The sequence below is a fragment of the Gigantopelta aegis genome, chromosome 13, assembly GCF_016097555.1.
Source record: "Gigantopelta aegis isolate Gae_Host chromosome 13, Gae_host_genome, whole genome shotgun sequence".
NCBI lineage: Eukaryota > Metazoa > Mollusca > Gastropoda > Neomphalida > Peltospiridae > Gigantopelta > Gigantopelta aegis.
Genome location: NC_054711.1, coordinates 24,946,366 through 24,956,050, shown reverse-complemented (window position 1 = coordinate 24,956,050; position 9,685 = coordinate 24,946,366). Strand labels below are relative to the sequence as shown.

At 40.3% G+C, this 9,685-nt stretch overlaps 1 protein-coding gene across 1 annotated transcript in view; it reads right to left on the bottom strand.

Annotated features, from left to right (window-relative positions):
- LOC121387237 (sodium bicarbonate cotransporter 3-like) overlaps positions 1–335 on the bottom strand; it is a 58,929-nt gene extending 58,594 nt beyond the window's left edge. Inside the window, exon 1 of the mRNA XM_041518263.1 lies at positions 236–335. The gene's annotated coding sequence lies outside the window, so the exon portion shown is untranslated. The remainder of the gene's footprint in view (positions 1–235) is intronic.
- Positions 336–9,685: the final 9,350 nt, after the last annotated feature.

Sequence of the window (9,685 nt, the reverse complement as noted above, 5' to 3'; positions counted from 1 at the left end):
CATTTCTTTCTTTCTAAACGTGTTATAAGCACGGGCCTGTTGTTGTGTTTACAGCAAACTAAGTACAATACAGGAATGTAATACATTACTACAATATAGTTAATATACTTGTAAATGTAACAAAATAGTTACTATACATGAAAATATAAATAAATATCTAACTTTTCAAAATTAAAATTATATATACCCTACCTGAAAATATAACACAATATATGAAACCAAATATCTAACCTACCTTTAAACAATACAATATCTTCTTTTCAGTTGTCAGTGAAATGAGAGGCAAACTCGCGTGGAATCCATGGAAACTATTCTCCACATACTTTTCATTCAGCTCTAGTTGATGGGAAATTTCTTTTCGCGGTCAACATGTATATATATATATTAAACTCCACCACATGAATATTCATTAATGTCCTTATATGGATATTCATATCTATATTTGTATGTTATTATAATGTAAGGTTATGAATATTCAATTGTCTTATGTTACATATCTATTCATAAGTCTGACCCAGATTCGGCTGACAACTGGTCCTTGTTTCGTTTCGTTTCGTTTCGTATATATCGTCGTAATTGCGTGATTTATGGTGGAGGAAACATGGCGAGTGTTCGCTCGCGGGGAGTGAACTGAAATACAATTCACATAGAAAGGTATGGTTGTATAACCACACCCCAGAACGTTTTCTTTATTTAATTGACATTAAAGTTTGTTTTGTATCACGATATCACTAAAACACACTGGGCGGAAGTTACGTGGCCTGTTTTTCTTAAACGCAGGTGTTTAAGCATTGTAAATGTATGTAGTAAATTCAGCTCATTGATCGTCGGCTATGGGATGTAAAACTTTAAAGGGACATAACCTAGTTTTTAAACACTAAGGCATATTGTTTCCTATTAGAGCCGTTTTTGATAACAGAAATCATACTTTACTTAGATTTTATTGTTTAGATTATTAATTTCCGTAAATTCGAAGTGTTTTGGGTCATCCTGGTGTTTTTAATATCACAAAATGCATTTCTCATATTTTTAAAAACGCACGTGCGTCTGAGAAAACCCGCCACCTTTTTGTCCCATTACAATCGAGGGATCTTTTAAGGCACTTTCCTACAGACAGGACAGCAGATTCCATGGCCTTTCATATACCAGTCGTGGGGCACTGGTTGGGACGGGAAAACCCCAAAAGGTCTGCCGAGGAGGTTCAACCTTGCTACCCAAGCACCTCACGAGAACGCTCTGTTTAATACTCTGTGAAAGGTATTACAAGCAGTTTCTATTTGTGTAAAAAAAAAAAATTGGTGGTTTAACGATACCACTAGAGCACATATAATATGTAATATTGACATATAATCTTAAAGAGAAAACCCGCTACATTTTTTTCTCTCCATTAGTAGCAAAGGACCTTTTATATGCACCATCCCGCAGACAGGATGGCACATACCACGACCTTTGATATACCAGTCGTGATGCACTGGCTGGAACGAGAAATAGCTCAATGGGCCCGCCGACAGGGATAGATCCCAAACCGAAAGCGCATCAAGCGAGCGCTCTACCACTGGGTCACGTCCCGCCTCTTGTATTTGTGTAAATTCTCATAGCTTTAAACTTTAAAGGGACATTCCTGAGTTTTCTGCATTGTAAGATGTTTCCGACTAGTAAAATATTTCTAAGATTAAACTTACATATTAAATATATTTTCTTGTTTAGAATATCAGTGTCTTTATATTCAATGTATTTCTGGTCGTCTTAATACTTGTAAGAAGTCCAAACTGGATTTTGTCTTCAAATAATTTCGTACGTACGAAAAAACTATATTTTAGGAAATAAGATGAAATTTAACCTAGTACAAATATTAGAACGATCAGAAACACGTTTAATATACAGCCACTAATATTTTATGCAGAAAAATATATTTGATATGTAATTACAGTCGTTAAAAAGTCTCTGTTAGTCGACAACATCTTAAAAAGTGCAGCAAACTCAGGAATGTCTCTTTAATATAGTACATTTTGTACTTACATGTAGTTTTATAGGTTCTCCATACGTGTGTCAACCACAAGGGAACTAGACTGGATGAAATAATATTACATACAGTTAATTGCCGAGAAAACAAAACTGACAACAAATAATGTCACATTTATCACCAATGACAAGACTGGATCTATAGTATGTGGTATTTAAAGTGACATGCACGCCCATCTGACTCGTGGGCGAGATTTACGTCAGTCGGTCGAGTGCTCGGTCGAGGTGCTCATGTCGCAGGATCGAACCACCTCGGTGGATCCATTCAATTGATTGGTTTTTTCTCTCGTTCCAACCAGTGCACCACAACTGATCAAAGGCTGTGGTATGTGTTGTCCTGTCTGTGAGAAAGTGCATATAAACCCTCCTACATCCGACTCTGTCACTAACAACCTTTTGATTGCAGCCATGCGTAAAAACCGGCCTCGGTGGCGTCATGGTTAGGCCATCGGTCTACAGGCTGGTAGGTACTGGATTCGGATCCCAATCGAGGCATGGGATTTTTAATCCAGATACCGACTCCAAACCCTGAGTGAGTGCTCCGCAAGGCTCAATGGATAGGTGTAAACCACTTACACCGACCAGTGATCCATAACTGGTTCAACAAAGGCCATGGTTTGTGCTGTACTGCCTGTGGGAAGCGCAAATAAAAGATCCCTTGCTGCTAATCGGAAAGAGTAGCCCATGTAGTGGCGACAGCAGGTTTCCTCTCAAGATCTGTGTGGTCCTTAACTATATGTCTGACGCCATATAACCGTAAATAAAATGTGTTGAGTGCGTCGTTAAATAAAAGTTTGTTTTTCTTCTTTTTTTAAGCGTACAAATGCATTTATCATTTCATTTCAACTTATTTTTCGTGTTTATATCCAATTAAGGTTCAAGCACGCTGTACTGGGCACACACACTTCCGCTATCTGGGCCGTCTGTTCAGGACAGTGGGTTAGTTGTTAGTTAGTTAGTGGTTAGTGAGAGGGAAGAGGGTGTATGTGGCCGTACACCTACCCATTGAGCCTAGCGGTGCACTCACTCTGGGTTGAAGCCGGTACTAGCCTGAAAAATCCCACATTGCCTCAGGTGGGATACGAACCCAGTTCCTACCAGCCTCAATTGACCTGGTTCCAAATATGCTTAAGTATTGAGGTAAAATTTTTTTATAATTCCTATCTAGTTCCATATATGCTTAAATATTGACATGATTTTGGATATGCACAGTAAACAAAATGTGGGTTTTTTTCCCCCCAATTCATTAAAGTTAATTTTGACTAGATCCAGACCAGTCGTGGTGCAATGGCATTTTGAAAAAAATTAATGTCTTTGGTTTTTATGATAGTAATGATAGATTTAATTATATGTTGGGTTTTAAAAAGTATATCTTCTGGTGACATATAAAACCTTTTACTTTACACGATAGCTCGATCTAACCCCTAGACTACATGCACTCAGTTACAAACCAACTGTAGTCGACATTTATTCAACGGTGCAGCTTTTGCCGCTGGAGGGAAAAATCTATTTTGGTGTCCCTATGTACCGATTGCTCCAAGCAGGAGAATGACTTATGTGGGTTTTTTCAATATTACATAACAAGATATATGATCTAGATAAGTTTCCAATAAAAGATCAGGCATATATATATACGTACTAGTATGTATGAAACCACCAGGTGAAAACGTGCATGTTATTATAACAGTGCATGGTGTAGATTTCAGGTCTGGGTCAATATCAAAGATGACGGAATATAATGTCTTTTTTTTCTTTGTTTGTTTCTTTTCTTTTCGAGTTTTCCTTTTCTTTCTTTTTAAATTTTATTATTATTATCATATCATATCATATCATATCATATCATATCATATCATATCATCATATCATATATATTATGATATGATATAATATCATATCATATACCATCATATCATATCATATATTATGATATATCATATCATATCATATATTATGATATTATATCATATCATATATCATATTGATATTGACCCAAACCTGATATATCATATAATATCATATCATATCATATATCATCATATCATATCATATCATATCATATATCATATATATCATATCAAATATCATATATCATATCATATCATATCATATATCACATCATATATCACATCATATATCACATCATATCATATTATATATCAATCATATCATATTATATCATATCATATTATATATATAGTAGTAGCAGTAGTAGTAGTAGTAGTAGTAGTAGTAGTAGTATACCGGCGTCGTGGTTAGGCCATCGGTCTACAGGCTGGTAGGTACTGGGTTCGGATCCCAGTCGAGGCATGGGATTTTTAATCCAGATACCGACTCCAAACCCTGAGTGAGTACTCCGCAAGGCTCAGTGGGTAGGTGTAAACCACTTGCCTCGACCAGTGCTCCATAACTGGTTTAACAAAGGCCATGGTTTGTGCTATCCTGCCTGTAAAAGATCCCTTGCTGCTAATCGGAAAGAGTAGCCCATGTAGTGGCGACAGCGGGTTTCCTCTCAAACCATGTGTGGTCCTTAACCATATGTCTGACGCCATATAACCGTAAATAAAATGTGTTGAGTGCGTCGTTAAAGGGACATTCCTGAGTTTGCTGCAATTTTTAAGATGTTATTGACTAACAGAGACTTTTTAACGATTGTAATTAAATACAAATATATGTATCTGCATACAATATTAGTGGCTGTATATTAAACATGTTTTTGATCGTTCTAATATTTGCACTAGGTTAAATTTCATCTTATTTCCAAAAATATTTTATTAGTCGGACACATCTTACAATGCAACAAACTCGGGAATGTCCCTTTAAATAAAACATTTCTTTCTTTCTTTTTTTAGTAGTAGTAGTAGTGGTAGTAGTAGTAGTAGTAGTAGTAGTAATAGTAGTAGTAGTATTTAAGCCAACAGTTAATTGTAAACAATGTGTAACTTTAAGGTTAAAAAAGTATATATTTTACATTGCCCAAAATGCAATAGGACTAAGGTGTAGTTTAAAAGGTGTTGAGGCAGGCGTGTGTGCATGGGGTGTGTGTGTGGGGGGGGGGGGGGGCACAATCTCGACCCCACCCCCAGCGCTAAACTTCCTACACACGCGCCTGCGAGGGGTCGTTAAACAAAAGTTCCTCTCCTTCGAAATTTCAGCCGATCAGAAACAGAATCAATAAGACTTGCTGATCATTTCTTTGTAGCCAAAACTACTGGTTTAATAAAGGCCGTGGTATGTACTATTCTTTTTGTGGGATGCAGCATACAAACCATCCCTTGCTGCTAATCGAAAAAAGTAGTAATTGCGTGGCAAGCACGGGTTTCCTCTCATGTATTATCTGTGTGGTCCTTAACCATAATTGTTCGACGCCATATAACTGTAATTAAAACGTGTTGCGTGCGTCGTTCAATAATAATAATAATAATAATAAACATTCCTTTTTTTCCATATTCGTTTGTTTGTTAAACCGGCCTTGGTGGCGTCGTAGTAAAGCCATCGGACATAAGGTTGGTAGGTACAGGGTTCTCAGCCCGGTACCGGCTCCCACCTAGAGCGATATTTTAACCACTAACAATTAACCACTAACCCGCCGTCCTGGACAGACATCCCAGATAGCTGAGGTGTGTGCTCAGGACAGCGTGCTTGAACCTTAATTTGATATAAGCACGAAAATAAGTTGAAATGAAATGAATGTTTATTAATACGAAATTGATAGTTCTATCCTTACATATAAACAGGGTAGGGCTAGAGGGAAGGAAGGAAATGTTTTATTTAACGACACACTCAACACATTGTATTTACGGTTATATGACGTCGAGCATATGGTTAAGGACCACAGAAATTGAGCGAGGAAACAAAAGAAAAAAGGAAGGAACTGTTTTATTTAACGACGCATTCAACACATTTTATTTACGGTTATATGGTGTCAGACAGATATTGAGAGAGGAAACCCGCTGCCGCCAGTTCATGGGCTACTCTTTTCGATTAGCAGCAAGGGATCTTTTATATGCACCATCCCATAGCACATACCACGGCCTTTGGTGTAATAGTCGTGGAGCAATGGCTGGAACGAGAAATAGCCCAATGGGCCCACCGACGGAGATCGATCCTAGATCGGGATTGATCCTAGATCGATCGCGCATCAGGCTAACTCTGTACCACTGAGCTAAGTAGGACTAGAGTTCACTTAAGCTAGTCTAAGGTACGCGGCTATTGACCAGTTGGCGTCCTACTATTTGATTTCTATGTAATAAAATATCTCTTGCTGTTACTGGGTAGGAGTGGGCTGTGGGAAAACCAAGTTTTCTATTTTGCTCTAGACAAAGTATTAAAATAACCATAATATGCCAGGACGCCTCCGTTAACTTGATTTTCGTGCTTATCGCCAATTAAGGTTCAAGCACGCTGTTCAAGTGTGTTGTAGGTACACACAAACACCTCGGCTATATGAGCTACCTTGCGAGGACAGGTGGCGGATCCAGAAAATCCATTTTGGGGGGGGGGGGGGGGGCAGTGACATGAGGTGAAATGCCAAGGGAACTTTGGGGGAGGTTTGGAGGAGGATCGTAAAAAAAGAAAAGAAAATTAATATATACGATATTTTCGACATTATTTTCTGAATGTCAATTATATTATCTAGACCATAATGTCACGCATGGTATTGTTCCATTTTGACGAAAGTGGGTCTAAGCAACCCATAAATGAATTAAAATCCACTGTCATTGACACTGTCGACTAGTTCTAATGGCGAAAACATGCTTACATTTGCACGTAAATTAGGGCGAAAGCGAAAGGTCTGCTAAGTGCCCATAACTTGCTTTTTCACAAAGCGCTTCATTTGCACGCTTTGCATGTGTATTCCATGTTCCCAGTGCTGAAATTTCCGTATAATTGGAGCTTGCGTTCGTGTACGGTGCACACTCCAAATTCGACAATGGTACGACGTCAACTGACTATCGAAGATCGAGGAAGGGCTATTGCTTGGCCTCAGGATGGCAATACGCAAAGAAATGTTGCTCTGAGACTTGATGTCAGCCAGAGTGTCGTTGGCCGACTGTGGCAACGGTACCAAGCATCGTCCACGTTCGGGAAGACCCCGAAGCACTACAAATAGAGAGGACCGCTACATCACCAATATGGCTCTACGTCAACGCACAACCACTGCACGCCGATTACGTGACAATCTGCGGACTGCGACTGGAACTCGAGTGTCTGATCAAACCATACGCAATCGTCTGAGAGCCAATAATCTACGCTGCCGTCGCCAGGCTGTTCGACCACCACTCCTACCACGTCACAGAACGGCCAGACGTCACTGGTGCACACTTCATCTGCGGTGGCAACGTGTTCAGTGGGGTCGAGTGATGTTCACTGATGAGTCCAGGTTTAGTCTCCAGTTCAACGACGGTCGGGTTCGTGTCTACAGACATCCTGGGGAGCGCTTCGCTGACGTTAACGTTAGACAACGTCACCGGTTCGGTGGTGGCAGCGTCATGGTGTGGGGCGGCATCTCTATCCACCACAGGACCCCCCTCTATGTGGTGGATGGCAATCTGAATGGAATCCGCTATCTGAATGAGATTATCCGGCCGTTGGTTCTCCCAGGCCTTCAGCAGATTGGCGGCGGGGCAGTTCTGCAGGATGACAATGCCAGACCCCACCGCGCCAGGGTGGTAACGGACTTTCTCAGACAACAAGGTATCGCCAGGATGGATTGGCCAGCATATTCGCCTGACTTGGCCCCAATAGAGAACGCCTGGGACGAATTAGGCAGGGAGAGTTCGGGATAACCATGCCCCTCCGGCCAACCTTCATGATCTGGGTCAACTTCTTATGGCAGAGTGGCAGGCCATTCCCCAAGAGTTCTTCAGACGTCTGATCAACAGCATGAGGCAACGATGTGTCGAGTGTATTCGCGCCAGGGGTGGATTCACACACTATTAAACGAATGTTCTAATGTGTAAAATCCATGTTTGACAACCTTCAACTTTGACAGCATGTCATGTGACTTTCTTGTATACAGTGACGTTTATTTGTGGGTTTTTGTAAATATGGAACAATAAATAAAAAATTTGGTGTAGTTTACATCATCAATGTAATACACTCTGAAACTTATTTGGTTATAAATTTTTGACCCTTAAATTCTTTTGAGTAGTATAATATAATAAAATTATAACTATCGCGAAATTTAGGGGGGGGGGGGGTGCAGGCCCCCTGTAGATCGGCCTCTGAAATAGTTGTTAGTGAGAGAAAAGCCTGTATAGGAGCATTACACCTTCCTCCGCTGCAGAAGTTGTTAAAACTCGATCTGGGTGGGAACCGAACCCAGTACCTAAAGTTCGAATGACTTTACTATTACGCCACTGATGTCATTCAGAACCACGCCTGTCTTTGGCACAGGTTCTCACTTTTGCCAGCGCTCTCCTTCGCCCAAGACAGGAGGGACTGGGGGGGGGGGGGGGGGGCTCGCACGCTCAAACCAGCAAGCGGCGCTAAAACAAAAATTCAAGTTCAAGGTTTTTAACGTGGACATTCAAAACAAGCAGTTATAGCGCACGCCTTTCATCGGCCCAAGTTCTTCCGTCCAGGACCGCCAACACCTTTCATTTCATTCAGCTTATTTTCGTGCTCATATCCAATTAAGGTTCAAGCACGCTGTCCTGGACACACACCTCAGCTATCTGGGCTGTCTGTCCAGGACAGCGGGTTAGTTGGTTAGTGGTTAGTGAGACAGAAGAGGGTGTAGTTGTCTTACACCTACCCATTGAGCCCTTAAGAACTCGCTATGGTTTGGAGCCGGTAGCTTAAAATAGTCTACAAAACTTGCGCATGCGCACTGAAAATGTGAAAAATAGGTCCATTAATGTCGTCGTTAAACAATCTTTTCTTTCGTTTCTTCTTCTTCTGTTTTCTTTGTAGTTGTCAGTGGGACCCAGCTCGTAGAGTTTTTCACTAGAAATAGCAGAAACCACGCAGAGGTCAAGAACCAGTGGCTGACAGGTACAAGTGTGTTACGGGCTCCAGAACGAGGCCATCAATCACGAGATCTGCCGGAAATCGTCTGTTTCACAACTTACAATTAAATTAGTGTCGTACTGCTTATAGAAAACAACGTGCCTTTAAGCTGAAAAAATTATTTATGACGAATGTGATGTGAATAACAAAAAAAAAGGAGTTGCTTTTAATCTATTGGCCTTTTCTTCGTTTCCTTTTTTGTTATACTACTGCTAGAAAACATGATAAATTATTTCCGACGACATTCGTCAACAAACGCATTACACTTTCTATTTGCTACTTGTTTCCCTTCCTTTCTTCTCTTTTTATCTTGTATTCTTTCTTTTAGGCGTCGTAGATGGGGGGGGGGGGGGGGGGGGCACTGCCTTCTTCGACCAAACCCCCTGTCTTTTTCCGACGCCCATGTTCTTTCGATCCTTAAATAGGATATTTCGTTTCTTGTGATTTTTTAGTTTTGGGGTTTTTTTCAATCTTTTCACTACTGTCAGAACACAATTTACTTATGAAAAATTATTTTTGTCAAAATATTTATTAGCAGCATGCATTTAATAAACAAAATCTCTCTCTCTCTCTCTCTCTCTCTCTCTCTCTCTCTCTCTCTCTCTCTCTCTCCATCTCACTCCACCTCACTCTATCACTCTTTCTCCATCTC